The sequence below is a fragment of the Panthera tigris genome, chromosome B1 (assembly GCF_018350195.1).
Source record: "Panthera tigris isolate Pti1 chromosome B1, P.tigris_Pti1_mat1.1, whole genome shotgun sequence".
In the NCBI taxonomy this organism is placed as follows: domain Eukaryota; kingdom Metazoa; phylum Chordata; class Mammalia; order Carnivora; family Felidae; genus Panthera; species Panthera tigris.
Window position 1 is genome coordinate 140,245,881 of NC_056663.1, and position 17,198 is coordinate 140,263,078.

The window sequence follows — 17,198 nt, forward strand, 5'->3', positions numbered from 1 at the left end:
TGAGTCAACAAACATTTATTTATTAAACATCTCCTATGTCCTAGTCACTAGGCTCCATGCCAGGGATACAAAGAATATGAAAACTACTTCTAAGGAGCCGATGGGAAACAACGAATTAGAGAATGAGGCAGTAAGTGCTTTGCTCCGTAACTGGTCAACCACATTTTCCTGGAGGATTTGAGGAATTTATCCCTGAGGACAGACACCAGAACAATCTTGAAAGATCATTTTTGGCTAGATAAAGAATAGAAAAGAAAGGGTATGGACAGGAATACCACCAGACAGATGGGGAAAAGAAAGAAAAAAGGTCAGTAGGAGGTCCTGACTATACTAGGCTTAGCCCAGAAGAAACATGCTGGCATTTACAGTCCCCTGAAGCTAGGATTGGCAACTTTACTGAAATGCACTGAATTCTGGGGGATTCTCAGATCTTCTTTAGTGAATAAAGGCCATGGAGATAAGCAAACCATAAGAGACTATTAAAGATAGAGAACAAACTGAGGGTTGATGGAGGGGATGAAAGCAGGGGATGGGCTAGATGGTGATAGGTATTAAGAAGGGCGCTTGTTGGGATGAGCACTGGGTATTATATGTAAGTGATGAATCATTGAATTCTACTCCCAAAGCCAATATTGCACTGTATTTTAACTAGAATTTAAATAAAAATTTGAAAATAGAAAATAAAATCATCACGCCCAGATAGATAGATAGATAGATAGATAGACAGACAGACAGGCAGAGGCCCTGGCAATAAACTTTGAGGATAAAGAAGGCAGGAGAGCCCTGAAGATAACCACAAGTGAAGAGGGACAGCAGCTGGAGGCCAGGACCAAACTGGACTTCTAATCTGTGTTCAGGGAACTGCTAGCTCTTGAGAGCACTTTCAGCAGTTTTCAAACTTAGTGAGGGAAAGAATTGTTGTGATTTCTTATAAATTGCCTAGAGAATCTAGTTCTATAGTTGTGAAGAGAGGTAGGTCTAAGACTTTGCTTCTTTTTTTTTTAAATGAACATCAGATACAAATGATCAATAGACCGCACGCTAAGAAGCACTGCCTTAGAGCTGCACCAAGGGATCTGATGAAAGGGGGAAATATTCCACAGAATTTTCCTCTGAGATATGACACCCTCATTGTTTCAAGAGTGTATCAGGGGGCGCCTGGGTGGCTCAGTCGGTTGAGTGTCCGACTTCAGCTCAGGTCATGATCTCGCACTCCGTGAGTTCGAGCCCCGCGTCGGGCTCTGGGCTGACAGCTCAGAGCCTGGAGCCTGTTTCAGATTCTGTGTCTCCCTCTCTCTGACCCTCCCCTGCTCACGCTCTGTCTCTCTCTGTCTCAGGAATAAATAGTTAAAAAAAAATTTAAAAAAAAAAAAAAAAAAAAGAGTGTATCAGAAAATGAGATGCTGTCACTCAACGTGAATACTGAACACTGACTCGCCAGAGCCACATGCAGAGCTAAAAATGTTTTGTGCATTTGCCCAGAAGTATCAAGAGAGTGATGCGAACCTAGAAGCATGTTTTTGTAAATACCACAGGATAGTAATAAAGAAATTGCTATTTTTCTAGGCATGTTCTTAATCCTGCTTTCCTCTTCTATCCTGTACCTGCATGTTTTTGAAGGGCTGTACACTAGGGGTCAGCTATGGCCACAAGCTAGAAGGAAAAGCTGAGGTCCAGATGGAAAGAAGACTGATGAGTTGTGCCTCCACACAGGAACCTGTCAGCTGTGACCATTTCCCCAAGCGTAGTCACATCACACCAGCAAAAGAGGGGAAAAAGTCAGAAATGAGATAAAGAGGATGGTACAAAATGGAACACAGGGGAGGGGAAGATGGCCTTTCAAAAAAATTCTTTGTTTCAGTGTTCCTGAAGAAAATAGGACAAAAATTATATTCTGTTATGCTAAAGATGAAGGTAAAATGGTAAAGCCACTTAAAAAGTATGTGAACTTGACCACTGAGTTTTCTATTTTGAGAAAATTTTTTATATATAACTTCCTAATGGGAAGGCTGATTCTTATTTAGGAACTTAGATTCAAATGTAGACAATGCTGATTTTTTTTTTTTTTAAACCTTGGTACACTGACTTTAAAATCACTTCTTTCTCAGCCCCATCTCATTGTAAGGCTCCAGTGAAGGTCTCAAGGGGTAGCATTGTGCAGGAAAAGAGTGACATCTGCAGGAGTACTGTGTTGCTACATGGTAAAAGCCACAGACATTCCCAAAAATCAAACAATTCATCAGTGCATAGATTACACACTCAGCACTTTGCCTGGCATACACTAAACTCTCAACAAATGGTTATTGTTGCTCGCGTGATGGTGATAGTAGGTACTTTTACACTGCATTTCTTGAAATTAAAAACAAAAACAAGCCCGAGGAAGAAAAAGGCCAGAGATTATTTTAATTACTCAGATCCATCTTCTGTTTTTCACAGGAACCCTTCCAGACAGATAAGAATCTATCTTGTTTTTAAAGACCTTATAGAAAGAAATTCTACAGCCTCCCACAATCTTCAGTAGGGCCAACTTAGTTAAAAGTAAGTAACTTACTTACTTAGGCAAACTTAGTTAAGTATATAAATTTAGTTTAGAAAGCTCCCCTAGTTCTCCTTTGAGAATAGACACCACCCACGCATTGAGAACACACATTCTTTCACCTGTTCAATAAACCTTTGTTGTGCACCTATGTTCCAGGTACTGTTATGAAACCTAAGTATAACGGTGAACCAGATCCATTTCCGGTCCTTGAAGAGTTTACAGTCTGCTGAGGCTGCAAGACCCCAGGTGTTCCTGCCGCCTTTCCCGTCTCTCACCTCTTTATTCAGCTCCTCATTTCTTCTTCCTTATAAATACTGTATGCCAGAAAATTCCCATAATCTTTCTCACTCCCAGCAAAACTAAACTGCCTGTGCTTTTTGCCCAGGGTTCCAATGTAGGCAGCATCCAGCCAATCTGGTAAACTATTCTATGCCAACTGCTAATGCATCATATCACCAAGGTAACTTGACACATTTGAACAGGGCCTCTCTGAAGACATGATTATCATTCAGACCTTAGTGTCAGACCAATGGAGATGTTATTCCGAGTTTGGCCAAGCCTTATGGCACGGCCGTTCTTCACCACTAAGGTACCTCTTCCATAAAGCAGAGCCAACCTCGGTTTTTTGGTTTTATCCCATTGTTTAAAACTTTTTCCTTACTCGCCTCAGTAGAGTTGAAGAACATATATCCAATCACCTTTTACTGTAGAGTAGCTCCTTCAAATTCCTGGGAAATGTCTCTTCTCATTCTTCTCTCTGACATAAAGAAGTTCCCTCTAGAAATCCAAAACTGCCATTGAAAAATGCAAAATTACATTAACTGGCATTTTTTATCTGTTATGCATATTTTTCCAAATTTTAAATAGCAAATAGCCAGATGGTAACACTACTACTTCTCTTTCTCAATTTTACAAATTCAAATTAGACACAAGATGATTAATAAGCTAGTATCCCTGCTTGTCAGGAGGTGATCTCTGCAAGTAGTTCTTGATCTGTGGGCTCTTGGCCATTCTGCAAGTTGGTGTTTCTTTAGAAGTTTGGGCTCTGTCAGCGGTGATCTTGTTTTTGATAGCATTTAATTATTAAAAATAAAAATAAATGAGTCCAAATTAAGAAACACAATTCCTTCACTTAGCTGAACTGAATTTTAGTGGACATATATTCATTGCCAAAACATAAGAAATAAGAAGATATGGTTTGTGTCCCAAGAAGTCAAAGTTTTCAGTGGGGTAGAAATTGTTTTTCTTTATATTACTATCTGCCTCTGATCTTAAGAAAGCCTACTGGCAGTCTGCACCAACTATCCTTGAATATTTCCTTGGATTTGATTGGTTTCCTAACAAGTTTCTTGACAAGGAAATATTCTCACAACCCACTAAAAACATGAACAAAATGTATAAACAGACCTTGGGAATTTATTTCTCAGGAAATTACAAATGCTGTAGGAGAAAGGCATTGAACATTACTGGTGTCTTTTCATGTTAGGCACTTTGTATATGTTACTTTATTCAATCCTCTTGACTGCCCTGTCATGTCATGTATGTGGTTTAGAATAATCCTCATCAAGGGACGCCTGGGTGGCTCAGTGGGTTGAGAGTCCAACTTCGGCTCAGGTCATGATCTCGTGGTTTGTGAGTTCAAGCCCCGTGTCAGGCTCTCTGCTATCAGCACAGAGCCTGCTTTGGATCCTCTGCCTGCCTCTCCCTTGCTCTCTCAGTCTCAAAAGTAAATAAAAATATTTTTTAAAAAACCACTTGTAGAATAATCCTCATCTAGTAGATGAGAAAATAAGGCCAGAAGAGATTCTGTAACTTGTTCAGTTTCAGCCTCATGTCATCTGAGTCTAGAGCACATGCTCCTTCCACAATTCCTGAAGGACCTTCTTCTAAGTGCTGGGTGCGAATTTCAAATGAACATACTTGGTATCAAAATGAGACAATACTACCAAGGCAAACACTCCAGTAGAGCGCTAAAATAAAAATTATTTTCTATAAATTATTTTCTAAAGAAATAGAAAAAAAAATGAAAGGACTTATGGTTACATCTTGAATGTACATTAGTGGTTAACAAACTACGTTTATCATGTATGGGGGCTTTAAAATATAATTTTCAATGTGCAGCCATTTGGAGATTAAAAACTATAGTGTAGTGTCTGTATATCATTTGTGAGAAATCAAACCTCACCATTGCTATAAACAGTTTAGGCTAAAAAACTCCAACTCCTAAAGTAATGAAGAAGATTACCACATTTAAGCCTTATTGATTTCTGCTCTGTAGTATGTTTCAGTGTGTTTAGAATATCATGCTTGTGGCTAATATGATTGGCTGTGCAATTAATAAAAATAGATTTGATCCAGATATTCACTCTAAGGGTTTTGATGCAACATTATTTGTTGCTGAACAAATAATTATAAAGTAGCTTGGTGTTCCATATAAAACTAAACACAAGCATGAAATTGCCATATAACCATGACCCCACAATTGCATTTTGGGACATTTACTCCAAATAAATGAAAAATTATGTTTGCACAAAAACCTGCATACTACTGTTCATAGCAATAACATTTATAATAGCCCCAAACTGGAATAACCCAGATGTCCTTCAACAGGTGGCTGGTTAAACAAACGGTGGCATATTCATATCATGGAACACTATTAAGCAATAAAAAAAAAAAGAATGAACTAGTCATACACACATCGTGGATGAATTTCTAGGTAATTATCCTGAATGGAAAAGATCCATTCCAAAAGGTTATACACTGTATGAGTCCATTTATGTAACATTCTTGAAATGACAAAATCATACAAATGGAGAACAGGTGAATAGTTGCCAGGGAATAAGAAGGGAATGAGAGTAAGAGTGAAGTAGGGATGGCTATAAGAGTACAACAGGAAGGATCCTATGCTGATGGAAACACTCCATATCTGGGCCATATCAGTGTCAACATCATGGTTGTGTTACTGGACTCCAGTGTCACCACTGGAGGAAACTTGGCAAAGGGTACAAGGGATCTCTCTCTACTATTTCTAACAATTGCATGGGAGTCTACAATGGCCTCAAAATAAAAGTTTACTAAAAAAAAAAAAAAAAAAAAGAAGACCTAGAGTACTGGAACTACAAACAGAATAAAGACTCCTTGGGGCACCTGGGTGGCTCAGTCGGTTAAGCATATGACTCTTGGTTTTGGCTCAGGTCATGATCTCACCGTTTTGTGAGTTCAAGCCCCATGTAGGGCTCTGCACTGACAGTGCAGAGCCTGCTTGGGATTCTCTCTGTCACTCCCTTTCTCTCTCTACTCCTCTACTGCTCACATTGTCTCTTTCTCAAAATAAATAAATAAACATTAAAAAATTTTTTAAAAAGACTCCTTAGGGGCGCCTGGGTGGCTCAGTCGGTTGAGCGTCCGACTTCAGCTCAGGTCACGATCTCGCGGTCTGTGAGTTCGAGCCCCGCGTCGGGCTCTGGGTTGATGGCTCAGAGCCTGGAGCCTGCTTCTGATTCTGTGTCTCCCTCTCTCTCTGACCCTCCCCCGTTCATGCTCTGTCTCTCTCTGTCTCAAAAATAAATAAACTTAAAAAAAAAATTAAAAAAAAAAAAGACTCCTTAAAGGACACTAAAAACATGGGGGGGAAAAGGCAATTCCACTGGAGTGTGGTAAATTCAATTCTATAGTTTGCCCAGATGCCAGGGGGACACAGAGGAAAAGTACTAACCTCTAACTGGAATAAGGGATATGAAAACTTTCCCAGAAAAAGTGATGTTGCAGGATTAGTGGAAGTTATCCTGGAACAGAAAGGAGAGAGAGGGTAAAAGGCACTCCAAGAAAGGGAAAAGACTGCAAAGGAGATTGGAAATAATGTGGTGCATTCAGGAAACTCTGAGTAGTTCAGTATGTCATTTGTGTTGTGGGTAAGGGAGCAGAGACAGACAGGGTTCACTGCAATCCAAAGGCAAGGTCTAGGTCCTGAGGATACATTATTTAAAAGGACATGAAGTATATCCTGAAGGGTACAGCCAGACATTACAGGCTTGTCTCTCTGTTTGTTTATAGCAATAAATAACATTTAGATTTTAAAGGGCATAAGGGTAGAGACTAGATTGAGTTGAAGGTGTGGACCAGAAGTAGCTAGTGAGATATGATCAGGATTTAAACTACAGCAGTGACAAAAGAAGTGAAGAAAGGGGGTGGTCTTGAGACACTTAATGGAGAGGGACTCCAACAGCACATACTGATTGTTTAAACATGAGAAGGGAAGGTGAGGGAAGAATCTATAGCACACAGTTGCAAATGAGTGGAACTAGGATGCTACCTCCCAGCCCAGAGCAGACATCCTTATTAACAATCATACTCTTCATGTCTCAAATCAGCTCTCCCAAGGGAGCCACTACTTATCCATAAGGGTTAGCAAATAAGTTGTACTTATTTTCCACCTCCTACCTTACATGACTCCTCAATTTCTAACTAGATGGTGATGCTATCCATTAAAATAGGTGAAACAAGAATTGAAGAGAAAATTTTTGGACTTCGTTTGATATGTTCCTGAGTCTGATGGTCACGAGAGACAAGGAGAAATATCTAATAGGAAACTCAATATTTAGGTGTATAGCTCAGGGTGGAAATTTGGGAATCACTAGCATATATGTGGAAATTAAACCACAGAATCAAGAAGATTACAGTCAAATTACAGTATGTAGAGAAGAAAAACAGATCAAGAGCAGAACCCTTAAGAACATGGATATTTACAAGATGGACAAAAAAAGTTACCACAAAAGAGACTAAAATAGTATGCTAAGAAAACCAGGAGAGCATGGTTATTGAAACCAAGGAAGAAAAGAAAGGAAAAGTGGTCAGTAAATAAGCATTGCAGATGAGTCAGTAAAATAAGGACTAAAAAGACTCAGAGAAGATGCTGATGGTGGTCACATCGCAGATTCTGGGTTTTCTGCAATCCTTACACAGAAACAGAAAAGCTAAAAAGCAAAACAAAAAATACATGAGAAAAAGTTTCTAAAACTAAATAGATAAAATAAAATCTCAAAATATGAGCAAATCATAAGACTTGCATACTTTTCCTAGTATACGTGAAGGAGAAAGCAGAGGAAAGCCACGGGGCATCTGACAGACCTGAGAACAGGAAAACTTCATAATAGCCAAAAAGTATTCATTGGAAAGGATGCAGAATAAATTGAGAGCCACAACTGAAACTAGGAGGGATTTTTGTCCAATCCAGGGAATGTAAGAGGTATGGGGTATGACCTAGAAGGGCTCGAGCATTCTAGCCCTTATAAACACTTAAGATGGACTCTCTAAGTCTGGAATTGTGATGCCTCCAGATTTGGTTTTCTTTTTCAACATTATTTTGGCTAGTCAGGGTCTTTTCTGGTTCCATACAAATTTCATAACTGTCTGTTCTAGCTCTGTGAACAATGCTGGTGGTATTTGGTAGGGATTGCATTGAATGTGTACATTGATTTGGGTAGTATAGACTTCAAGCTGTATTACAAAGCTATAATCATCAAGACAGTATGGTGCTGGCACAAAAACAAACAACAGAGATCTATGGAACAGAATAGAGAACCCAGAAATGGACCCACAAATGTATGGCCACTAATCTTCAACAAAGCAGTAAAGAATATCCTGTAGAAAAAAGACAGTCTCGTCAGCAAATGGTGTTGGGAAAACTGGACAGCAATGTGCAGAAGAATGAAACTGGACCACTTTCTTACACCACACAAAAACTAAATTCAAAATGGATGAAAGACCTAAATGTAAAACAGGAAACCACCAAATCCTAAGGAAGAAAACATGCAACAACCTCTTTGACCTTGGTTGCAGCAACTTCTTATGAGACATGTCTCCAGAAGCAAGGGAAACAAAAGCAAAAATAAACTATTGGGACTTCATAAAAATAAAAGCTTCTGCACAGCAAAAGAAACAACAACAAAACTAAAAAGTAACCAATGGAATGGGAGAAGACATTTGCAAATGACCTATCGGATAAAGGGTGAGTTTTCCAAATCCATAAAGAATTTATCAAACTCAACACTCTTAAAACAAATAATCCAGTGAATAAATGACCAGGAGACATGAATAGGCACTTTTCCAAAGAAGACATCCAGATGGCTAACAGACACATGAAAAGATGCTCAACATCACTCATCATCAGGGAAATGCAAATCAAAACCACAATGAGATACCACCTCACACCTGTCAGAATAGCTAAAATGAACAACTCAGGAAACAACAGATGTTGGCAAGAATGCAGAGAAAGAGGAACCCTCTTGCACTGTTGGTGGGAATGCAAACTGGTGCAGCCACTCTAGAAAACAGTGTGGAGGTTCCTCAAAAAAATAAAAATAGAACTACCCTCTGACCCACCAATTGCACTACTAGGAGTCTATACAAACGATACAAAAATGCTGATTTCAAGGGGCATATGCACCCCAATGTTTATAGCAATGCTATCAACAATAGTCAAATTATGGGGCACCTGGGTGGCTCAGTCAGTTAAGTGTCTGACTCTTGATTTGATTTTATCTCAGGTCATGATCTCACAGTTCATGAGATCAAGCCCTGCATTAGGCCCAGGGCTGACAATGCAACACCTGCTTAGGATTCTCTCCTTCCTCTCTCTCTGCCCTTCCCCCACCTTGTGCACTCTCACTCTCTCTAAAAATAAATTAAAAAACATTTTTAAAAAAAGGGATTAATATATTTAAGATACTCAAGAAAAGATGAAGCACCTGGGTGGCTCAGTCAGTTAAGCTTCTGACTTCAGCTCAGGTCATGATCTCATGGTTCATGGATTTGAGCCATGCATCAGGCTCTGTACTGACAGCTCAGAGCCCGGATCCTGCTTCAGATTCAGTGTCTCCCTCTCTCTGCCCCTCCCCCTCTCACACTCTGTCTCTCTGTCTCTCTCTCAAAAATAAATAAACAAAAAATATTTTTTTAAAAAAAGATACTCAAGGAAAGAACATGTAAGTAAGTTAAGGACATTATATACACAAAACTAACCTTTATATAGGAAGGACTCAGACAAACTCTTATTAATACACAGAAACTCTGAGAATATTGTTCCCACAAGTCTTTTCCAATGAATTTCATTAAGAACAAGTAGCAGACAACTAAAATGACCAGAACATTAACATAAGGACTCACTGTATTAACTAAATGTAGAAAGAAATGCAGGTTAAAGAGAGATTGGAATAAACATACTATATTATATATAACATACATACACATAATATATAATATATACTATATATAACATGTATATTATATAATAGTATATAACATATATTACATATTGTATATAATGGCTGTATGATCTGATAGTGTAGATATAGCTACAATTACAAAAGCAAAAAGGAAGGGAAGCAAGAATGGACATAGGAAATGCAAAAAAATAACTTGTCAGTCATCATAATTGGTGGTGGTAATCAGTATTATAATCTGATATTGTGTGTATAATGCAGCATAAAACAAGCAATTATGTGATGTTCTAATTCAATCAGATTAGAGGATTGCCTAAGCATTCTTAATAACCAGAGTTTTCAGTGAAAACCCTGTAGTGCTGAACTGTTAATTGGAAATATCAGTATGAACTCGTATGGTCTCTAATCTTTAATATAAATATTTCAACGAGTATATCTACCACCCAGATTATTGTCTTGAAATACTATTTCCCATTAAAAAATACCAGGGCTGTATTACATTCCTAGGGCAGCTGTAACAAATTACCACAAATTCTGTGGTTTAAAACAGCAGAAATTTATTCTCTCATAGTTCTAGACGCCAGAAGCCGGAAATCAAAGTGTCAGCAGGACCACATTCCCTGTGAAAGCTCTAGGGGAGAATTATTCCTTGTCTCCTCCAAACTTCTGCTGCCTTCAGATTTTCCTTCGCTTCTGACAGTATAACCCCAATCTCCACCTCTGTCTTCACACGGACTCTTGTGTACGTCTGTCTCACTCTCTTCTATCTCTTACAGAGAAACATATCATTGGACTTGGGGCCTCAATCCAGAATGACCTCCTCTTGAGTCCTTTAATTTAATTGCATCTGCAAAGACCATTTTTTCAACTAAGGTCACATTCACAGGTTCCAGAAGGATGTATGTTTTGGGGGTCCATCATTCACCCCACTAGAGTCTGCCCCCTAAAATTCATGTCTATCCAGCATACAAAATACATGCACTCCACAACAACAGTCCCAAGTCTCAACCAATTACAGCATCAACTCTAAAATCTTATCTAAATATCATCGGTCCACTAATCCCAAATCACATTAAAATTAGGTATGAATGAGACTGTGGGTGTGATCCATCCTGAGACAAAATTCCTCTCCATCTGTAGTTCTTTGAAACTAGAAAACAAATTATCTGCTTCCAAAATACAGTGGTGGGACAGGTACAAGAAAGGCATTCCCCCTGCAAAAGAGAGCTATTGGAAGGAATAAGGAGGTCACCAGTCCCAAGCAAGTTCCAAATCCAGGAGGATGAATTCCTTTAGATTTCAAGGCCTGAACGTAATCCTCTATAGCCCAATGCTCTGCCTCTGAGCCTGTGATGGGGCCTTTCCAGCCTCTGTGCCACTGGGGCTCTGCCTGTGGAGACATTCTTTTTCTCAAAGGGTAACACATGTTTGCAGCCAAGTAACTCTATCAGCCAGTTTTCTGCCTGTAGAATCTTGAAAGACCAACATCCTTCCCTCATTTTGTCTCTCTCTGTCCCCTTCAGTCCAAGCTGTCAGTATTTTTGCTAATGCTACACTTTCAAAAACCTTGTGGTCCACCTACGTATGTCATGGAGGTCTACTCCATTAGACAAGAGAGGGTCTCCACAGATCTTTCCTGGATCATTTCATCTCTCTTCCTGCCTCCTGATGAATAAATCTGTAAGTCACAAGCCTAATTTTTTAGAGCAAAAGGTTTCCCAGCTACATCCTTCACCCTTTCTCTAGAGCATGCTTTTCCAACAATGAACTTTATAATTTTAGCATCCTTTTTGATCTGGATAGTGTGAGAACTCCCAAATCATCAGGGGCTTGAATCTTTTTACTTAACAGTTCCTTCCTCCCATTCATCTCTTCACTGATTCACAATTTAAGCAGCAAGGAGAAACCAGGCTACTCTTCTAACATTTTACATGCCTTCCTCTGGACCTCTGTCTTTACATGATCTTCTGTGCCTGCATGTCTAAAATCTTCCTCTTCTTTGTCTTATAAGGATACCTACCAGTTATTGAATTTAAGGTCCATCCTAAATCTAGGAAGATCTAGAGATCTTAAACTTAATTATATTTGTGAAGACCCTATTTCCATATAGTCACATTCAGAGGTACCAGAATTTAGGACTTGAATACACCTTTTGAAAGCTATTCATTGAGGGCTTTGGGGAGAAGTGATTGATTATAAATTCTAAATAGGGAGCAGTAAATTCACATGATGATCCAGGACCAGAAAGAAAGAGCCATTAAAGACTACTGAGGTCATGTCATCAGAACTTAGGAGCCAATTTGACGAGGTTCCCACTGACCAAAAATTTAAAAATTTCAGCATGAATGAAGAAATGAACAATGAATTGGAAATGATCAAATATCTTTGAACTCATTTGTTCAAAGTAATTTTTTCAGTTGAATTGGTCCTTGTGAAGATGACAGGGAACCAGCTTGCTCTCTTGAGACTTAGGTAAATAAAAGAATCAATTATCTTGTTTTCCCTATTTGAACTATACCACTAGGTAACCAAACAGTAGATGAGGAGTATCTCCTTATGAAAATCATTCCAGTTAACATATGGAAACAAAATAACAAAAGTTTATTATCACTATTTTGCAACCACCATGAATTAATGGATCTAGGCACATCACTGGTTGGTAACATCAAGGAAGAACAAAAACCAGACATTATGTGTCTCCACATGAAAGAACACTTTACCACCTATAGTCTTGCCAAAAGGATCAAACAGGAATGTGATCAAACCTCTGGATCCCACTACCAATTTGCAGAAAATACAGAGGACAGAGTAACATATGGAACTGTATCATGATTCTAGCAGAATATAGACTATGAGAAACTTTATGAGTTCTTTCACAGATAAGTTGTAAGCAATGAAAGGAATGGAAGAAAATCTATACATTTAAAAAAGGACTTAAAAAGATAGATCAAGTTTAAAAAAAAAAAATGGGCAGACAAACTACCATGTCAAGGGATACACACTTGGATTAAAAAAAAAATCATGGGGCGCCTGGGTGGCTCAGTCGGTTAAGTGGCCGACTTCGGCTCAGGTCATGATCTCGCGGTCCGTGAGTTCGAGCCCCACGTCGGGCTCTGTGCTGACAGCTCACAGCCTGGAGCCTGTTTCAGATTCTGTGTCTCCCTCTCTCTGACCCTCCCCCATTCATGCTCTGTCTCTCCCTGTCTCAAAAATAAATAAATGTTAAAAAAAAATTAAAAAAAAAAATCAAACAACACTAGGGGGTAACTTTTGACTTTTGCAATTAATAGTCAGGGTATTCATTACTTTTAGAGGAAGGTTAAAGACTGTGAGTGGTATGAGGTACATGAAGGGGATACTGGTGTGGCTGGCAAAGTCCATTTTGTTGTGGTTTATTTGTTTATTCTTGTATTTTCATTTTAAAATTAAGAGGTGTTTAAAAAAAAAAAACAGCGTCCATTGAGTTTAGCATTACTGGCAGAAGAAGCTTCAATAGAACCTTAGAACAAAAGTTAGATTGCAGTGAGATAAGAAAGGAAAATTAGAAACAGGAACAATAAATGAAGACTCCTGTGTCTAGAAGTGTGGCTGAGAATGGAAGGAGAGACAGCTATCTATAGGTTTAGAATGACATAGGGCAAAGAGAGAGGTTTTCTCTCTTTGCTTGTTTGCTTTAAAATGAATGAGATTTGAACATGTTTATGCGACAAAAGGAGAGAAAATATAGAGTGGCGAATGTTGGAGATACATCTGAGAGAAGAGTAATTGACAGAGCAAAATCCATAAAGATACTAAAGGGAATATGATACAAAAAATAGGTATCAGGTTGACCTTACGTACTAGGCTGAAAGGGGTCATTTCTACTGAGACAATGGAAAGGAAACAAAGAATTTGTGGTGAGCTTAGAGATGGAGTGCTAACAGCAGAAAGGTGAGGAAGTTCCCACTCTCTGTTCTCTATTTTCTCTGTGAAATAGGAAGAAGGTTATCTGCTGATGCAGGTGGCAGGTGGGGAGCATAAGGTATTCAGTGAATATTGAAAATAGCCAAAGTAGTGTTGGAAGTTCCCTAGAGACTGCAAGCTGAATTTGTAGTGACACCAATTCATGCCATTTTGTCATTTTCTTCAGAAACTCGAGCAAAGGATTAAAGAGGGTATAGTTAAATTGATGAACTCTTTGTTGTTCATATTTCTTCAGACCAGCCTAATGAGGTAGGGGAGTTGGCATCACTGGTGAGGAACTGGTTAAAGTGATGGGGAAGGACAACAAGGGGGGTATTGATAAAATGGGACTGGGGAGGAAAAAACTCTGATGCTTAAGATGCTGAGTGAATGAGGATATGGGATGAAAAACAGATTTATGAGAAAAGGTAATGAGTTCACTTTTATTATTTCAGGTTTTCTATATCCAGTTCTATATGTGAACCCAGATGCCCGAAAGGGATATCTGGCCTGAAACTGCAGATTTGAGAGGCGTCAGCTTAAAGATAGTAGCTGAAGCCATGAAAATACACAGAATAAAAATAGAATATTAAAAAAAAAAACTGAAGAAAGAATCCTGAAAAACACTCTGGCTTAAAGATCAGGTAGAGAAATAGCAGGTATCAAAGGTCCCTGGCATGGACAAGCCAGAAAGGTCAGGAAAAAAATCCAGGTGAGGGATGTCCCAAAAGTCCAGAAAAGAGAGTTTAAGGTGAAGGAGTGGTCAAAATATCAATGCTGCTGAGATATGCAAAAGACGTCTTATTCACCTTTGTTTTCTTGGTGTCTAGGAAAATGTGTGGCATATAGTTGGAACTCATTAAGTGTAAATTTCCATATTGTGTCCATATCAATACCTGCAAGTCTCACTCCAACACTGTTACAGTTGTAAAATGCAAAAAGGGTATACAGGAAGGAAGGAAGGAGGAAAGGTAAGGAAAAAATATCTCACTCACCCAAATGCTCCATGCAGGTCCCATGTCTCTCCATCCCAGCTCACTAAAACTCATCCTATAAAACAAGGCATATCCCAAGTTCTCCCAAACTGCATACGCCTGTAAAGTACAGATTGACTCACTGACACAGTAAAAATTCAAAGTTTCCTTGCTCTTGGGCCCATCTGAGAATGTAGAGCTTCCAGATCCTTGAGAACACTCTCGCCACCCCCCCCCCCACACACACACACACAAGTGTCTTTAAAATGCAAGATGCGTCTCACAGGTGCTCATGATGGGGCACTGCCATTTTCTCACTATCTCTTACTAGGTGGTCCAGTTCCCCAACCTGTCACTTCAGTGGCACCGAGTTCTCCTGCTACATGATGCTCTTGATCCCTCCAGGTGCTGGAGACCCCACCAGATGTTATTCCTCTACCAGACCGCTTAATTCTCTGTCAAGCACCATGACTAAACAGCCAGATCCCTCAACGTGCCAAAATTCCATGGCTATCTATGCAGAACTGTGACTTCTCCCTTTTGTGTTATCATGTTAGATATGCCCCAAAGCAATGTTGCTCCTGCTTCCATGGTCTTACAGACGTCAGTGAAAAAGCTCTCTCAAGTTTCATAACTGGGGTTTTTTAAGTGCTTGATATCAAAGAGTGCTTATTTAAAAATTAAACCAGATTAATGAATTAGAAAAAACTGAAATGGGTTATAATTATTTAAGCCAGTATAGAAGTCATTTTGCAACAGGTTTCATGGGTACATTGTTGACAGTCAAAGCAGCTACCATTCTTAGTTCTTCACTCCAGTGTCCCATTATTACCATAACTCAGATTCTTTCTCAATCTCTGATCATCTCTGAGCATCTTTCTACTTCTGTTTTCAAATACCAGGCTATAGACTTCCTTCCCACATGTCCAGGTCAAATTCCCAAAAACAAACTAATTGGACAAGCTAATTACCATTGCTTTTGTATGGACATTTGTGTCAGGACACCTCATGGATCACTTATCCACCTTTGGGTCAGCAGTAACCACAAGTTAGTGTCATGTGATACCAGCAAGAATACATGCAGAAGGAGCTTCCCAGAAGGGGTCAATGGGAGTGACAGGCATTCTCAGACATGAACTTCCTCCGTTAGGAAATAAGCATTCCTGCACATAGTAAGCTTCAATAAAGATAATGTACTGGGCACACAGTTAGCTCTCAAACATTAATTTTAGCTCCATGGCTGAAAGAATGCCTTTGCATGACATTAAGTCCATTTAGGATATACTTCAATTTATCTTTCCAGTTTTACCTACTAATATACCTTCACTTGAACTCTAATAATGGCCAACATTTGTTGGGTGCTAACAATATGCCTGGCACTTTTCTGTTACATGGATTCACTCATTTAATCCTCACAACATAAAGTACTGCTATTATCCCTGTTTTACCAATAAGGAAACTGAGACACAAAGAGGTTAAGTACTTACACAAGGGCACATAGCTAGTAAATGGCTGAACAAGAATTCAAATCCAGGTAGAGCTTCAAAGCTCCGAACTTAATCACTAAGCCACACTGTTTCCCAAACACCAGCTAATATTACTAACATAATAATAATAAATAAATATTAGAAATCACAAGTGATTATTGTATGCCAAATAATAGGCTAAGGATGCTACATATAGGAATGCAAAACTGTTCTGCCCTGTTGCTGTTAAAAAAAATAATAAAATAAAGAAACAAAAAAAAAAAAGAAAGGAAAATCATTTGCATCATAATTCACTGCCAGAAACAAAGAAAGCTGTAACTTTTCCTCTAAGCACTGTATTAGCTGCACCCCAAGTTTGGCTCTGTTCCATCTTTATCATTCAGTTCAGTAGATTTCCTCATTTCCACTGTAATTTCTTCATCAAACCCATGAAATACTTACAAGTGTTTTGTTCCATTTCAGACATTTGGGAATTTTTAGTTTTCTTGTTTATTTCTACTGCAATTCTACTGTGGTCAGAGAACATACCCTGAATGGTTTCAGTGTTCTGAACGTGCTAGGGGTTTCTTTATGGCTTAGTGTAATGCTCGATTTTGGTAAATGTTCCCTGTGCATCATCTTTCCTCTATTTTCAGCTACTTAAACTTCCAGAGTCCCTTCTAATGCTATGTGTGAGATTCTAGGCATAAAGTAAACGGAGCAGAGTTAGCTCTTGTTCTTATTTTTCTTCCAATGGACACTTTTCTTTTCCCCTTGAAGAAAACACCACCTGTATTCGCCTGCACAGTTCTGCGCTCTTCTCACCGATGAGTACAGACTCAGCCGCCTCCGTCCCGCGAGCCTGAAGCTGCCTGAACGACCGGCTCCGAGCCGCCAGCCCAGGAGCACATCCTTCCTCGCATCGCACCAACCCAGGCCCATCCAGCCCCGCCCTAAAGAAGGCGAGGGGCGGGGCCCGCCGCGGCGCGCTGACGTCAGAGAAGGCTGCGACGCCGCCCGGTCAGCAGCGGCGCTGACGGCGGTGGCCGGTCAGAGC

General features: G+C 39.4%; 1 long non-coding RNA gene across 1 annotated transcript; it reads right to left on the reverse strand.

The window, feature by feature from the left end:
* Positions 1 to 3,186: 3,186 nt before the first annotated feature.
* LOC122237717 lies at positions 3,187 to 17,061 on the reverse strand. Its single transcript, XR_006216327.1, has 3 exons — positions 16,932 to 17,061; positions 14,697 to 14,751; positions 3,187 to 3,330 (listed from the first exon to the last, which is right to left on the reverse strand). It is a non-coding gene; the product is annotated as an uncharacterized LOC122237717 (long non-coding RNA).
* Between the last annotated feature and the right edge of the window lie 137 nt (positions 17,062 to 17,198).